Source organism: Aythya ferina (assembly GCF_964211825.1).
Source record: "Aythya ferina genome assembly, chromosome: 2".
Classification (NCBI taxonomy): domain Eukaryota; kingdom Metazoa; phylum Chordata; class Aves; order Anseriformes; family Anatidae; genus Aythya; species Aythya ferina.
In genome coordinates, this window is record NC_140297.1 from 44,126,469 (window position 1) to 44,143,072 (window position 16,604).

General features: G+C 44.1%; 1 protein-coding gene across 6 annotated transcripts in view; it reads right to left on the reverse strand.

Moving 5' to 3' along the window:
* Window positions 1-16,604, reverse strand: part of LOC311430588 (uncharacterized protein) — a 64,304-nt gene that overhangs the window by 16,742 nt on the left and 30,958 nt on the right. Inside the window, exons 1-2 of one of the 6 annotated variants that reach the window (XR_014688889.1) lie at window positions 6,448-6,613; window positions 4,702-5,129 (exon numbers count right to left, since the gene is read on the reverse strand). The exons of 3 other annotated variants lie outside the window; for them this stretch is intronic. The gene's annotated coding sequence lies outside the window, so the exon portion shown is untranslated. Of the gene's footprint in view, window positions 1-3,241; window positions 5,130-6,447; window positions 6,614-10,728; window positions 11,100-16,604 lie in introns of those variants that run through there. 2 more of the 6 variants (XR_014688890.1, XR_014688891.1) reach the window with 2 other exon arrangements.

Genomic DNA, 16,604 nt, shown 5'->3' on the forward strand with positions numbered 1-16,604 from the left:
CCAGTGGACATGTTAGACTCTGAAAACTCAGAAGCAAGTCAGCAGCCTAACACAAAGCAGAGCACAAAGCTAGCCCTTCACGTGCTTTTTTGCAGCTTCTCTTGCTTCACCAAAGCCTTGTCCTAACACAGTAGTCTATCAATCTGGATAGCAAACTATCCAGAGCATAACAGCCACGGTTAACAGGACTACGGTGACAGGTACTGCTGTGCCCAAGAAATAACCTCAGAACCAACGTTTCAACACCAGAATCACCACTTCACAAATTAACTAACCGTTATCTCTTAAAACTCCACAAGCACACCAGGGGAAAAGTCCTTCAGAGATGTTCACCCTTGTCATTGGGCTCAATCCTTCCAATTTTCTGAGCAAGGCTGACTAAGGTGGTCTTCACTTTTGGCATACGTGTGGCCCCCCCCGGCTTTAGTAGGGCTGCTCATGCTTGGGTCTCCTCAATCCACTGCTGAGCACCCATAGTTCTCAAAAGCACTTTTTTTTGAAGAAGAAGAAAAGAAATGAAGCAAGGAGACCACATGTTTCTGTGCAGCAGCTTCGCTCTTGCAGCGCTAGCTCTAGCTGCCCACAAACAGTATGCCTCACACCATGCCACAAAGGCATTCAAATCGCCTTCTTTGATTTTCAAGTTAATCCATTCCCAAAACTATTACCCCACGCGAGCCAGGCTGCTGATTTAAACAGGAGCACTTGCAGGTTTGCAAAATCAGGTCACGGGGAAAAAAAAAATCCTTTGTTTTACAATGCCTGGAGAATGTACTTGTGGGAAAGACAGGGTTTCTTTTCGAGGGAAGGAAATACGCGGTGAAACTCAAAAAAGGAAAATGAATCCTCACTTCTGAACTGAAACAAACTGCTGTCTTAGTGGCACAAGTAAATTAAAGGTGAAGGCTTTGTCAGTGGCTGTGCGCTGTGGAAGACAGCTAGAGTAAAAATGTAAGATTTCTGGGACAGGAGGAGTCACAAGAGATGAACGTTGCATGATTTAATTATCCAACTGGAGGGAGAAATTAAGCTTTTGACTCGGAGCTGCATATAAAGAGAGCAATTAGACTTCTCTAAGAAAATTAGCATACGGTTTAAGGAGGGAGTAATAGTTTAAAATGCTAGTATGAAACTGTTACTTACGCGCCATGGTAATAGGCAGACACTGCAGCATGCTATGCAGATTGAACTGGATGTTCCCTGGGTTTGTAACAGCATCCCCTCCGCAAAGGGAATTGGCCTCGTGCTGCCGTGCAGGAGCAGGAGACCTGCCCCCAGTCATTTTTCCGGGCGGACACTGCCTCTGCATTTCACGTGCTAGTCGCCGTGTCAAAACCCAAAGTGCTGCTACGTAGCTTGGGTATGTTTTATTCATAGATTATTAATCCCCTCGAAATCAGTGTGTGCTGCAAAACTGTTCTTGAAATCGGCTCTGCATATACATGCACACGCTTAACTCGGGTTCAAGTTTTTTGACAGATTGCCATGTAATAGTGTACAGTGCACACAGAAGAGCAATCTGCTCTTCCTCTTGTAAATGAATATACACACATGCCTTTGCTCTCCAGGTGCCACTGGCACCGCATTAAATAATTCCAGTGAAAAAATGCTAAGTTTCCAAAAAAAAAAAAACAAAAAAAAGAACAACCCTCAGCCAAACTTCAGATTTTGCAAGAAGGCAAATCAGTACGAGTCCTTTGACCAAAACAAAGCCCTGCCAATCTATTCTAGGAAACAAGTCCTAAAGTGTTAGGAAAATATTTAGTAATAGATTTAAAACTTAAACTAAGTGACTTTCAGGACCAGGATCGGATATAAGCTTATGCTCTGTACTGTGCACCAACTTTCTATCAACTCCATCCTCCTCTTGGAACGCTACCAAAATTACTGAGCTCTCATCAGCGCAGAGCAGAGCACTTTTGACCCAGTGTGCGGTTTTGTTATGGTATCCTTATTTGAACAAGTAACAATTCTGAGGAAGTCAATGTTTGCTCTGCTATTATTTCTATCTAGCAGCACTTTCCAGAGCGAAGAAATTGCTCTATCATGCGTGTAGGAGCACTTGGCTTGCGCATCAAGAGTCCCCAGAGGGTTAAAAAAAAAAAAAAAAAAAAAAAAAGAAGCACTTTTTGAAACCCTATCAACATGCCCACAAATTGCACACCAAAGAACTGGCTAGTATAAATTTGAATGCATTTAATACCCAAGTGAGGAGCAAGGCGGTAACTCTGAGGTAACAATCTTTCCCTTTTGTATAACTGGCTGTCCAACAAGACGTTTGAAAGAGTAATCATTTTCCATTCATGATCTTTTACCATCCACTTTTATCATCAGATATTTAACTTCTCTCTTCTAAACTAATGCAAGAAAAAGAAGAAATCAGTGCAGGTCTTAGTGCATTGATGTAAGTACACGTTACTTTAGTTTCATTTTCCATTGAACAGACTCACAGGGCTCTCTTTGAAGCCCTGGGATCTCAATGGTAAAAACCTAATGTGATTTGACCTCTTTTATACAGAAAATGGGTTGATGGAAAGAAGATAATGTCTGCAGCTTTACACAACTCTTACATTCACTGAGCTTCTATTACTAACCATAACGGAGGGGAAAACATTAAGTGTAGATACATACGTGAAGGATATCGTCGGATTAATCACCAGTTAGTTAACTCTTGATCTTGCAGAGTCTCACTATAATTCAGCACAAAACCGACCAAAACGAACACCTGGAGTGGTGAACACCTGGTTTGTAACAGCCACCCCAGGGGACAGGCAGACATTTATCCTGCTGCATGGTTTGGGTACCCTTGTCTCTTGTGCTGTAGGGATCATTCTGAGAAATTAATTAAATTAGTAAACACGGGTTGTAAGTACTTAAAGCAGTATTTTTATAATACATTGACAAGTCTTTCCTTGAGTATTACACTACTGGATACCAACCAAGGCATTACAAGGGGACATTTAGAGTGTGTCTTGTGCCAGCATGGCACGAAATACACACTAGCCCCCGATAACAGCACTCTGCAGGAGCTGCTTCTTGATACTGCAACAAGCAGTGCGAGCTTGCGTGCCCGTCTCCCTGCCAATCCTCTAAGTTCCCGTAAGCACTGGTCATAAGCAAGAAACAGTGTGCCTGAATTACTGCTGGCAAAGAGCTGAAATGTATTAATGCAGATCTAATAAAGGCTAGTTTTGGAGGCTTATAAAAACCTATATATTCTTTTGAATAATTAGCGCTGGCAGTAAGCCCTTTAATCCCATAAAGCCCCATTATGTCAATAACAGACCTCACACAACAGGCAAATGGTATGGTGTCAGTACCGCAGCCCACGTTAGGGTGAACGAGCTGTCAAAAACAGGTTGGGGCTGAAATTAACCCCCAGACAAACGATTTACAGCAAGCCAGGTTCCTCCCTCATAGCATCCACAGGCACATTGCTAACAACAGGGCAAGCACCACGAGTGGAGCATCCCTCATGCCTTGTGCCACCCTAAGTTAGTCACTATTGCACTGCCTGGTGGAATAGAGCCTCTGCTGTTGTAACAACCATGATGATTACACAGGGAAAGGATGGTGGTCCTTGGAGTGAGTTTCCAACCAAAATGTCCTCAGGCAAGAGGTCTCTTATGTTACAGGGGCTGCCCTCAGTGGGTACCAGGAGTTTTAGCGGCTCTGGTTCTTTATCAGAGCTCTGGTAAGAGAAAAATGAAAGCTAGGAGAACACAAAACACCTACCCCAACACCCTGTGTTTCAGAGGGACGTGCTACCCCCATTAAAATCTGTGCTCGGAAATGAACATAAGGCAAGCCCCTGCCATCTCCCCAAATTAATCAACCACCACAGGCATGCAGGGAAACACAAAGCAGGTTGAAAAATAAAAGGATGCTGCTACTGTGCTTTGAAATTTTGTCATCTGCTGACCCTAGAATCAACCCTCTGGCCGGGTCAATGAGACCAGCAGGCTTCGGTTGCAGTGCTGCAGCCACCCTCCGTTGTGCTTCCCAGCATCTTCCCTCTCAACCCATTTCACGAGCCTCTCCCTAATTGCAGGGGATTCAGCCATGCAGAGTTAAGATTCTGGTTTGCTTCACGGAAGCCAGAGCAAGATACAAAAAAAAAAAAAAAAAAAGGCACGAAAATGCAAGTTATTAAGAAATTCAGTGTTTTTAACACCACCCTCCCAGCTCCAGGCATCGGCAGCAGTCGATTCCATGCAGACGATAAAGCTGTTCATCACTGGAGGACCCGTGCGGGTTCGATAGCTGATGTAAAGCAGATGATTGCTTCCATCGATTCAGCCAAAATGCCCCAGCAGAGCTGCGTGCTGTCGTGGCCAGAGTGCATGCATGATTTTCTGATGGTTTAATAAATAAACCATTGATTACAAAATGGAGCCTGATAAATCCTGACGGGGCAGATTTGCAGCTGTACCTCTCCTCTGACTCCTATAATTAACAGCTCAGTGCTGTGCTACAGCGAAGCAAGGACCGGCTCATATGGCAGCAATAGCGCATTAGCAACATTTATGAAAATGTGCAAAATTACTGCACCCAGCATAAATGACAAGGTCACTCCTTGTTTTGGCTAAAATTTTCTCATCCGGGGCTGTCTTACTACAAAAGAGACCATTTCTGACACCAGGGCTTCAGCCTCCTGATGACACCGTGGCCAGGAGATCAGCCCTCAGGTCGAGCACTCACCAGAAGGTGTGAGAGATGGGGATGACCAGCTGGGCTTCGGACACACGAGGGCTGCTAAGGGAACAATCCCACTCCTCGTCACAGGTTCAAAAGAAAAGACACCTTGGGAAACAGTACCGTGGCAAACCTGGTAGAGAGATCTGGGCAACTACAGCCTCGCATGGTGCCTTTCTGCTAAGCAACAGAACTACAGCCCTCCTGCGCACAGTTCCTCAAATGGCCTATTTTTTTTTTTCCCTTGAAGTGCTGAATTTAGAAGATCTCAACCAGCGCATGAGCCTTGCTGATGCAAGAGAGAGAAAGCACAAGCTGAATCAAATGGCGTTCACCCGTCCATGCAAATGCCACTGCTGTAACCGTGATGCACAGAGGTGGAACCCAGCCACGACTCATGGGTCTTCAGTCCCAGTCCCCACCACCACCAGCTCCTGCAGAAAGAATTATGCTTTCTGTGATCAATGTATACGTTCTCCCAAGAACATACTTTGCTATTAAGCCAGGCTACTACTTGTCAAATTACCAGAGGAATTGCTTTACTATTTACTACCCTACTAGACTCTCCAGTCAAAGGAAGGTCCCAAATATGACGGCAACTTGCTCAAGACTCATACTTCACTTTACAGTACTTTAACAGGGTTGCAACTTCCTGATGCAACATTCTTTTTACAGTTTTAAGGATTTGATTTTTTGCCTTGAAACAAATATATTGCAGAGGAGACTTACAGAGAGAAAGGATTTGTCTGGAAATTTTTACTCAACTCCCTCCAGCCTGACTGGAGACAGAAATACACTTGATGATTTAAAAAAAAAAAAAAAAAAAAAAAAAAAAGCTCTATTTTATCATGATAAATTCTTGTAATTTAAAAAGGTGACTTTGTACATCTCAATTGAAATGGAAAATGAGCTCTTTGGAAACAGAATGTGCAGATCTACAAAATATGTTAAATAGCATAGGGGATATTACTGAGAAATGTCCGTCGGAGAGTACTCATCTGAGTTAATCCTGTTTCCCAAATGAAATAAAGTGCAACAATAAATAATGGCTAGTGTGTAATTCCATGTAAAGTCAGGACCAATCTTTTCTTTCATCAAACTTGGTACAGTGTATGTGCCATGCAATTTTAATACCCTTAAATAACGTAGGAGAAATAGTGCAGACTAAGACTGACAGGAAATAGTCTAAGTTCCCAATTTTAGGAAACAGCCTATAAATGAAATTTCAGGAAGATATAACTTCTTGATTAAAGGCAAATTTTTGCTGTCATACCCCCAAAGAAGTACTAAATCTTATTACTTTAATTTATTAGATTTATGGCTATAATTTAGGAGAGTACCACAAAGACAACCAAAGAATCAGAGGACCTCATTGTGCTACACTGTCCAGCCATTGCAGAACAACAACCTAGGAGACGTTCAAGTAAAAAACAAACCCATCTCCCTTCATAAGCATGCATCAGCTTCTGATTTTTGACAGGCAGCATCAGCAAATGCATTTCTGACTCCTTCCATTTTCTTGCTGGATGGTTCTTAAGCGTCTCCCTCTCCTCCCCACCCGTCACTCCTGACCCTAATTTCCCGCACGCCAGATTTCTGTCCTGCTGGTGAATCTGATGTGCCTGATAGACCGGGCATGCAGGATGCTGATTAGCTCCATCGGCTTTAAAGTTTCCCTAGCCCATTTTTCAGGTAATCTTGTCTGAATGCCTATCTAGCACTCACACATGTGGCAGAGACGCAGCATCTCACCTCGTACTCCAGGAAGACCTGCAATGAATCAGTAAAGCTCTCAGTCCAGATGTCAAAAAGCAGAGGCGTAAAAGCCTTGCTGAAGCTGCAGCTTGAAGCCAAACCTGCTGTATGCTTGTATGCCTCCCTGCAAGCTCACGGGAGTGAAGGTTTGCTGCCCTGATGAAAGCTGTGCAAGGCAGGAGCAAATCCACGGAGAGTCACAGCGCATGAGCTTACGCCGGCAAATAGTAATGCAAATAAGTAACTCTACTCACACGAGCAGCCTCCATAAATCCAGAATCATATTTGTGTTCAAATACTTCCTCCCACAGCTGCAAAGTGCGTGGGGAGGCTGAGAAAGAGTCATCTGCAAGCACAAGAATTCATACGACTTCAAGTCATCCTTATTAGAAACAAATGGTACATATACACCACAGGAACAGACAAGTAACCAACGCTGTCTCTGTTCCTTCGGTAAATGAACCAAGAAAATGAGCTGCTCCAGAACAGGCCAAAAAGGAATATATTTTTTCAACCCAAAAGGGTCGAAAAGGTGCTGCTCCGAGCCTCCTCCTACCCCTCCCTACCTCATCTCTGCCAAAGCTGGCTCTGGTCTGCTCCTCACCTTCATCACCATGCTGCTTCAACAGCATCCTCAACATCTGAGGTACTGTATGGCGCACTCAATATTACAGATGGGGGACTCACTGCGGAAGATACCTAGCTGAAAATCACATTTTATAGCTTGTGTTATGCTGACTAAATAATTTAGTAGTCCCTTCTGCTTTTAAAATCTTTCAGGGAGAGAAACTTAACTACTACTCTATCAAGTTCCACTACAAGTAGTAAATCCTTCTACCAAAAGAAAAGTAAACATGGCCTTGAATTTTTTTTTCCTGTTAGACCAAACAAAGCCCCATGTAAGCCAGTGGGTGAAAAGTTTATGTTGTTATGAAAGAGATTGGATGAGTTACAGTAAAACCTTTGAGCCTGGAACTTCTGAACAGTTTGTACCAAACTCTAAAAGACTATAGAAGATAACATATCTTGCCATGAAGTGACAGTATATTTGAAGAAGAAATCATACACAAGAAGGAACAGATTATAGTGTGAGCCCCATTTAACTCTACCAAAAGCTACAAACACTACGTTTCAGAAACTGAACCCTAAACAAGAAAATTGCATCTATTATGCTACGTCCCTGGAAAAAAAGGAAAAAATAGCTGCTGCAGCATCAGCCCAAAGGGGATGAGGATCTTTAAAATGGTATAGCTGCACTTAAAACTGTTGAGATGGCTTACACAGCAACTTGATATCAATGAAGTCATGAATTTGATGGGTTCCAAATCCATGATGTGCTTAGGAAGGATTACTCACGTGGAGAAAGTTAGGCACTTATTTTTGCATTATTTATTACATGCAAAACCAGCGCTCTATATATTATTATCCCCTGAATCCATGTCTGTATGTGACACCCTTCCTGAGCAGCAGGCACCTTTTGATGTGAGCCCATTCACGGCTGAACCTCGGCTACATCTTTCACAGCAGCACCACACAGAAGCTCTGAAGCCCCCTTGGACTTTCCTGTCAAAACAGAAGCAGCACAGCGCAGGTTGCCTATGCAGAAACACAGCATCTTTAATACTGGCAGCCATTTGGTTGCACGATGCCTGGTGCAGCTTCGGCCCACAGTGGTGCCAGTGTGAGCAGAGAAGGTGGGCCTCATGGAAGCAGTGCTCTGCTTGCCACGCTGCTCATGCTGCTGGTGCTTTCCCCACTGACGGTCACGCATAGATCAGTTCCCTCTGGCTGAGGGAAGGTCACTGTCCTAGCACAGCTTCCAAGGCACTTGTGTTGTGATAAAGTTTCCTCTGCTCCACTGCCTCCATCCTTAAACAATGGAACAGATCTTGAGTGCAATCACATAACACGTGCAAGACAGCCAGCATGGGTTCATGAAAGGCAAGTGCTGCCTGACCAACCTCATCTCCTTCTATGACTGGGTGACCCACATGGTGGATGAGGGAAAGGCTGTTGACAGTCTACCTAGACTTCAGCAAAGCCTTTGACATGGTATCCCACAGTATTCTCCTGGAGAAGTTGGCAGCCCATGGCTTGGACAGGCACACTCTTTGCTGGGTTAACAACTGGCTGGATGGCTGGGCCCAGAGAGTGGTGGTGAATGAAATGAAATCCAGCTGGCAAATACCAGTGGTATTCAGGCCCATCCTCTTTAATATCTTTACTGATGATTTGGACGACAGAATTGAGTGCACGCTCAGTAAGTCTGCAGATGACACCAAGCTGGGGAGAAGTGTTGACCTGCCAGAGGGTAGGAAGGCCCTGCAGAGGGACCTGGACAGGTTGGGTTGATGGGCAGAGGCCAATGGGATGAGATTCAACATGGCTCTGTGTTGGGTCCTGCACTCTGGCCTCAACAACCCCATGCAATGCTACAGGCTTGGGGCAGGGTGGCTCGAAAGTTGTGCAGAGGAAGAGATCTGTGGGTGCTGGCTGATGCTCGCCTGAACGCAATCCAGCAGTGTGCCCAAGTGGCCAAGGGCAACAGTATCCTGGCTTGTATCAGGAATAGTGTAGCCAGCAGGGCTAGGGAGGTGATCGTGTCCCTGTACTCAGCTCTGGTGAGGCCGCACCTCGAGTACTGTGTTCAGCTTTGGGCCCCTCACTACAAGAAGGACATCGAGGCCCTGGAGCATGTCCAGAGAAGGGCTACAAAGCTGGTGAAGGGCCTGGAGCACAAGTCCTGTGAGGAGCAGCTGAGGGAACTGGGGGTGTTTAGCCTGGGGAAGAGGAGGCTCAGGGGCGACCTTATTGCTCTCTACAACCACCTGAATGGAAGGAGTGGGGAGCTGTGGGTTGGCCTCTTCTCACAGATAACTAGCGATAGGACCAAAGGGAATGGCCTCAAGTCGTGCCAGGGAAGGTTCAGGTTAGAAATCAGGAGACATTTCTTCTCAGAAAGAGCTGTCAGGCATTGGAATGGGTTACCCAGGAAGGTGGTGGAGTCACCGTCCCTGGGGGTGTTTAAGGAAAGGATGGACTTGGTACATGGGGACATGGTACTTAGGGACATGCTTTAGCAGGAAATATAAGTGGTAGGGGTACAGTTGGATCAGATGATCTTGAAGGTCTTTTCCAACCTTAATGATTCTGTGATTCTGTGACAAGGCAGTGGGAAAGATCTGGTCTTAGGGGAAGAAACAGCAGTGTTTCTCCTTTTAAAAACAAACCAAGGATAGAAAAATCAATAGTGTATAGAGCAACTGCGCTATTTTTTTTTTCCTACAATGAATACTAATGCACACACCTTTTAGAAATCTTTCCCCCATTTTCAATAAGGCACCACACTTCTTTTTCCTCTGCACATGTAGCTCCTCCTGTTCACCTTGCTCTAATGTTCTGAATTTCTCAGCAATTCCAAACCTAATTAAAAGTCTACTTAGCAGAAAGATGCTTCCCTCCTTTTACTGCCAAATTTCTCTACCTCGTTACTAGCCTCAGACACAAAGCTTGCAATACCTAGGGAAGCAGTGACAGATTTAAGGCCTAGCCCCTGATGCCCATGCAGTGTTTCAGACTAGCACTTTGGGACCAATATAACTAACTGGGAGGTTCACAGTTTTCCAAATGAACACAGGGTAACGGTTTCTCTTTTTTGTCTGAACTTAGCAGAAGCTGTCCAACTTCTGGAGAAAAGTAATCTAAGCACTCCCCGCCAGCGACAGCAGAGCTTTCTAAAAAGCTTTTCTCGAAGCAATATACAGCACGGAGCTGAACAACCCCTTTTTTTGGTCCTCACTTGAGGTGACCTGCATAACTTGAAACACAGCTTTATTACCTAATAAAACCTCCCATCACACTAACTCAGCCTGTGCGGCCATGCACAGAGATAAAATGTGTGCACATGGGCGCACACATGCATCCATATCACATATTCCTGGGTTTCACCATCTGGCATTGTTCTGGGGATTAATAAATGCAAAGTTAGGTTTAAAATACCACAAATGTGCCCAGGGAAGGAGAACTCTCACTGAAGATTTTAACAACCTACACGAAGGCGCTACGAGAAAAACAAAGTCAGCTAAGGCTGCAAGTGAACTTTAGCAAAATAAATGCACATTGATCAAGTCAGTGGATGCAAAAAGTTACAATGATATGCGTTTTATGTAGCATAAGTAAGTCACAGAACAGTACGATTGATTAAAGGTTCCTCAGGTCTAGAGGAATGGAAATATGATAAATGCTAATGCGACAGAAATGTCAAAATAGATGAGGAATTACACATGCCAGTGACTGAGCGAAAACTAGCTGAGATTAAGTCTGAGACAAAGATGAAACGCCAGATTGCCTAAAGCTAATTATCTGGACAATTAATGGAATGCCTGCGACTCATTCTGATTATTAAGAGCACAGCCTATTTGAGAAAGGACAAAGCTATTTGCAGAAGTCCACACTGATTTCCTCGGAAGAGGATGCTGGCAATGAAGCGGAAGAAATTCTTACCCTGGAGATCACTAAGCCAGCTGCTAAAGCACAGTACAGCCATGTCACCTGGTACCAAAAACCACACCGATCCCTTCCTTAGGCTGTCACTGGTGTAAAAATTCAACACACGTCTCATTTCCCAAGTTGATAATTTGACAGCGATCCTAGATAAGGAAAAAATACACGTCTTCAACACATGCAAAGCAAGATATACAAAAGTAGTTCTACCTCAGCCTGCCAGGAATTAAAATTAACTTCTTCCAGTTTCTCCTTAATTTTATCATTTATCAGTTTTAAGGATATTCCTACATTCTTCTATATCTACCCACTCAAGAGCTAAATGTGGTTCCCAGATACTTTTTTTTTTTTTTTTTTGATGTGATGACACTTAAAACTATCTACAGGCCAGCCAGATGCAAATATCTGCTCATTCATCAGTTAATAAGTTAACAGGAGGAAATGGTAAAGATGTTTAATAAAAATATTTCACTTGCTTCTTTTCAAGAAGAAAAAGAAAAAAGGCTAATCCCAAATACATAGATGCTAAAGATGCTTTCTGTGTAGAGTTATCAGAACCTTTTGCTACATTTCTGGTACAGGACCATGTTAATATCTGGAATGAGAAATCCCCAGCATGCTTCCCTTTTAAGCACCACATTTGTGACAGTAGAAAGCATGGGGTCCACATCCTTTTGAAGACAGTGTTACATTTTCACATTTTTCCCCCTCCAGCGACTTCCCTGGAAATACATACCCGTCCACCACTGCCATGAAGCCTCACATCCATCAGCTACAAGCTGCTTGGGCAGCAGAGTAAAATGGATGTAGCCCACCCCAGTGTTTCTCCAAAGAAACACTTCTTTGTTTCAAAGAAACCCCCTTCGAACACCAGAGGCAAATCAGAGCACCCATCTAGGCTGAGGAAAGACCCATAGTGCAAACATCTGAGCACAAGCTCCACGGGACCTAGAAGGGCCAGCAGCAGGCAGAGCAAGCAGCTCCCACCAGCCAGGAAAACTCCCAGGGGCCAAATTTATTCATCCAGGCTCTGTCACAGACCGATGCAGTTATTCTGCTTTCAGCACTTGGCTAACACCTTTGCGCCGTATGTATATTCATTTTGTAGGTTTCTGCATCATTTAACAGCTCAATATGTAGGAATTTCCAGAGTTGTCTTGATCCTCAAATGTGGATGTACTTCAGCACAGGGATCAAACAGCCGAGCTGTTCCTGCTGCTTATTTAAATTCAGCATTGTTCCCTTAAAAAGCAAGCATCTACAAGACAGCACTTTCTGCAGAGAGCATCGCAAGCTGCCACGCTTCTCGGAATAGACCTTTTGCTGGGCTGGTGTCAGTTTAACACACCGTGCCTGGATTAAAACTGTTTTTACAAACACCATTCCAGAGCAGACACCGGATTTTAGCCAAGAAAGCAGCCAGTTTTACAGGAGGGAAACCAAACAATTGCAGCCCGTGTCTTCAAAACATATTTTATCCATCCTTAGATGGCAGAGGTATGAAGACATACTGAGGAAGCTGTGCTTCCTATTTTATTCTCCACAGAAAGAGGGCTGAGAAAGGGCAAAGAGCAATGTTTGGAGCTGCAGAGCCACTGCACCACCTCAGCAGCAACGTGTTTGGTGAGCACACAAAACTTGGTGGCAAATCTGCATTGGGCACCAGCCCAAGCTCCAAAGTGAAGCTGTGTTAGCAAAGCCCAAGTAAGCTTTAAAAGTATGAGGAATAGGTCGCACATTAAGCCCCAAGTCCCACATGCAGCAGTGACAGCAGCCACGAGAGGGGTCACAAGCAGGACAGATGTCTGTCCCGCTGCTCCTCCTGCAGTTCTTGGACCATGCTCAATTACCACCCGCAGGTAGGGTTATAAGCAGAAAGCATTTGGAATCCATAGGCTTAAAATGTTGCTTTTTTTTTTTTCCACCAAGATGAAAAGCGCCCCCAGCGCCTTTGTTTAATGTTCATATTCCTCACAAAATCTTGCTAACAGTTAAGGGTTTTCCAGGCCCTTAAGGAAAGCACGTTAATATTTCAAACTTCAGAAAGGCCAAATCTCTCCTTTTGGCCTTTTAAACTGATTTTCCATTTCTAAGATGGTGATTAACACCCTGCTGAGAGACACAAGCACACAGTCAAGAACTCTCAGCTTATCAGGCCACACTGGTATTTGAAAAACACTCTTTTCAGCTTACATTTTGGTTTGCCAAAATACAGAAATCAGCTGTTTCCCAGGGGAGAGCTGACAGACACGCAGAATTTCAGCACACAGATACTGGGAAAAATACACAAGCACAACGAAGGCACCGATCTGTGCCACGCACTGAAGTCAGGGCAAGGAAATGGTGAGAAGAAGCGCACGGCAGTGCTTCGAGGTGAAAATAGCTGATAGGTCCATCTCAGCTGCGAGAGTAACCTTTTCTGATCTTTGCTTGCAAAAGATGATTTAGGGCTCTAAAAGACTTTTATTTCCCCTCAAAAGCGGCATGTCAGAATAATGCACACTTCCGCTGACCCCATGGGAGGCATGGGAATTGTGCCAATCCATCATGCCGATGCCACCATCCACCGCTGTCTTCCACGTCTGTGCTTTTAAAGGTTAAGAAGCCCTTGGTTTTGTGAAAGGATATTTTTCCCTTATCTCAGTCTTAAAAACAGCTGGAAATTCATACACCTATCTATATTCAGAGAGGTAAGGCAGGGGAAGCATTGTTGCTGGACTCCAAGTTTCTTTCCAGACTTGACAAAAAACAAGCTACTGCAAATGCTGTCCTGTGTTTTGATTCCCTTTGCACTAAAAAGAGGTTAAGTGGCTACTGAAAGATGCGTTGTAGCTTTCCACACTACAATCCATCCGTCTCGAGCGCAGGCATGAAAGATCTTGCAGGAACTGCAGCTTTGGTAAAGCAACAATTCTGTATTTAAATGACTTGTTTGGACGAGGCTTTCAGACAGAGTCCTGCGTGGCAGCCGCTCCAAGCGTGCAGCACAAGCCAGAGCACTCGCTCCATCCTCCCCTTTCACATTTTCAAAACCCAGCAGCACTCTGACTACTCTTCTCACATCTCAGGCAGGTTTTCTGTGACAAAGAATAACCTGTATTCTCCCAAACCTTGCGGATCTTAATCTGAGGAAGAGGCAATACAGAAGGGGAAATTCCACTTCTACCAAAAATTCTGCCAGAGTTGGCTTTGGAAAACGCAAACATTTTTAGACAAGGTACCTTTTAAACCTCCAAATAGAGGGAGGGAGAGATTAGGGAATACATGCATGCATGTATTTGATTTAAATGATAAAATCCTACCCATGAAAATAAATAAGTTGCACACACAAGAGGTGGCCCAAATTATACCCCTGTTGTCCCATTAATCATATTTATTGCAAAAGTCTAATAATGTTATCTTCGGTCCCAGCTTCAGCAGCCTATAATTTAACATAAGCACCTTTTCTTGGCATGCGAATTGGGTACTAACACTGTCTCCTCCAACCTCTTTTGTGCTTTTAAATTAGAAAACCTAAATGTCGCTTTTCTTCAGCTACGGAATACAGTCAAGGTCACTGTAAAATAAAAGAGCAATTAACTTCACAACCAAACTGTTGTACAGGAGCGAAATATAGTACTTCAAGAAGTGGGTAAAACCTAAAAATATTCCAAAAAAATGTATCTCTCGCTCAGGCTAAAATGACAAAGCACAGCTCCAGAAATTCCTGTCAAATCACGGAAAATATTCCACCTCCCCACCAATTTGTTCGCTGTGCTTTCATCACTGGGAGTTAGAAGGGCTTGTGTGATAGCAGTGATAGTGGAAAAGCTGGCTGCCTCCCCCCTGCCTCCAACCCTGTCCCCAGGTGAGCCCTAAGCAGTTAATGAACATTAGCACAGAATTTCTTGTTTTGTCTCCTCTATCAATGAAATGACAGAAGTTGTACGAATTCTCTGTGTAAAATTTTGCAGGAGACAGCAGTGACAATGGATCAGGACGGAGTTGCCCGATGTGAAAAGACAAAGAGAAAGCTAGCATTAAGGGTTTGGAGTTGATAAGTATTTTAAAATACAAAATTATCTCAGCTCGAACCCTTCTCTAAAATCAGCCAAGATTTTGAAACTCGGTAAAATTAAATGCGTTATCAACACACAACTGACTGTGCAACCCAGCACAGATGAATTATCTCATTATTGCCATAGAAATCAGATGAGGCGTGCATAGTAAGTGACATATTAAATGCAATTATAAAACCCTACTGAAGTGATGTTAGTGACCTGACACATGACAAAAAAAAAAAAACGAGGCAATGCAGAATTAAAGCTAGAAGATGTGCTGATAATATTTCTATACAGTGTACATCAGATAGAAAAATACTGCTTAGACAAAAGTACAAACCCCACAATCAAAAGAGATTAAAAATGTAAGAAATTAACAGGTAGGGAAGGAAATATCTTCAAGAGGAGCAGTGCTACCTGCTGATGCTGTAATCTGCAATTGCCCTGATATGCTGAAGGGGTCCGGCAGAGCCACCTCCCCACATCACTCGCCTCCATCCCCTAGCATATAGGAAGAATCACACTCACAGCAGTAATTTTCTCCTATGAAACAACAAAGAATTGGAAACCAACACAGCCCAAAGACCCTGGGAAGCCCCCATCCCCTTCACTTGTCCATCATTTGTGAACTTCCCAGTGCTGGATGGCCCAGGCTGCCACAGGAGGTTCTCTCTATTTTCTGTTGCAAAGTGTTTCCTTCAAACCTAACCTACATTTGCCGTGCTGTGATGCACTGCTCTTTATCCTGCTCACAACAGACAGATTACAGGTTACTCCCTTCTTTTGATCAGACTTTCGTACCTTTCAAGGTCACACAGCCCAGCAAAGAGACCTGGTGACAGCTTGTATTGTTTCAACTTGTCCTACATCCTATTTTCTAAATCCCTCATCGTGCCTGTTGTTAACCTCTCCCACCTCCTTGCATCTTTCTTCAAGTCTTGTGACCCAAAGCAGGCACACAAATATTCTCCACGAGTCCTTATTGGTATCAGCCAACTCAAAAGGACTAATTCATGCATCCTATGTGCAATGACTCCTTGCAACAGTCCCTGTTGACTTGCATCTAGTTTGTGCCACTTTCAGGCTACAGAAGACATGCCTTAAAGCTGTCTCCTGCTTGGGCAGCACATTTCCCTGGATAAATACTATCCTCACTTATCCCATGGAGCTGCATCCCATCTGCTTCAGGCTGGTGTCTCCATTTACTTGAGGCCCTTCCTTTTCAGTAAGCGTGGCAGTGAACCACACAAATCGTCCTGCAAAGGCTAACAAACTACGAAGACAGAGCAAGTTAGTGAACTAGACCACCACATGCAGGACATTACACCAGTGCATCTGCTTCAGGGGTGGCACTGTTTAGGAGCCACTTGTGGGCTCACATCTGAACTAGACCCATGCATTATTACAATTCCACCCCATTTCTGTTACTGCCACGCATTTGATCCCAACACACAACTGGGAGTTTTTAACCCTCTGTTTATCATCAGCCTCCAGCTCGACCCTCAGCAGGTTCATCCACCACACAGCTGGGAGACAAATGCAAAGCCTGGCCCCCAAGCCTGACATGAAGCCTGTGTGGGAATGTGTTGTGCCTCACAACAAAGAGCTCGC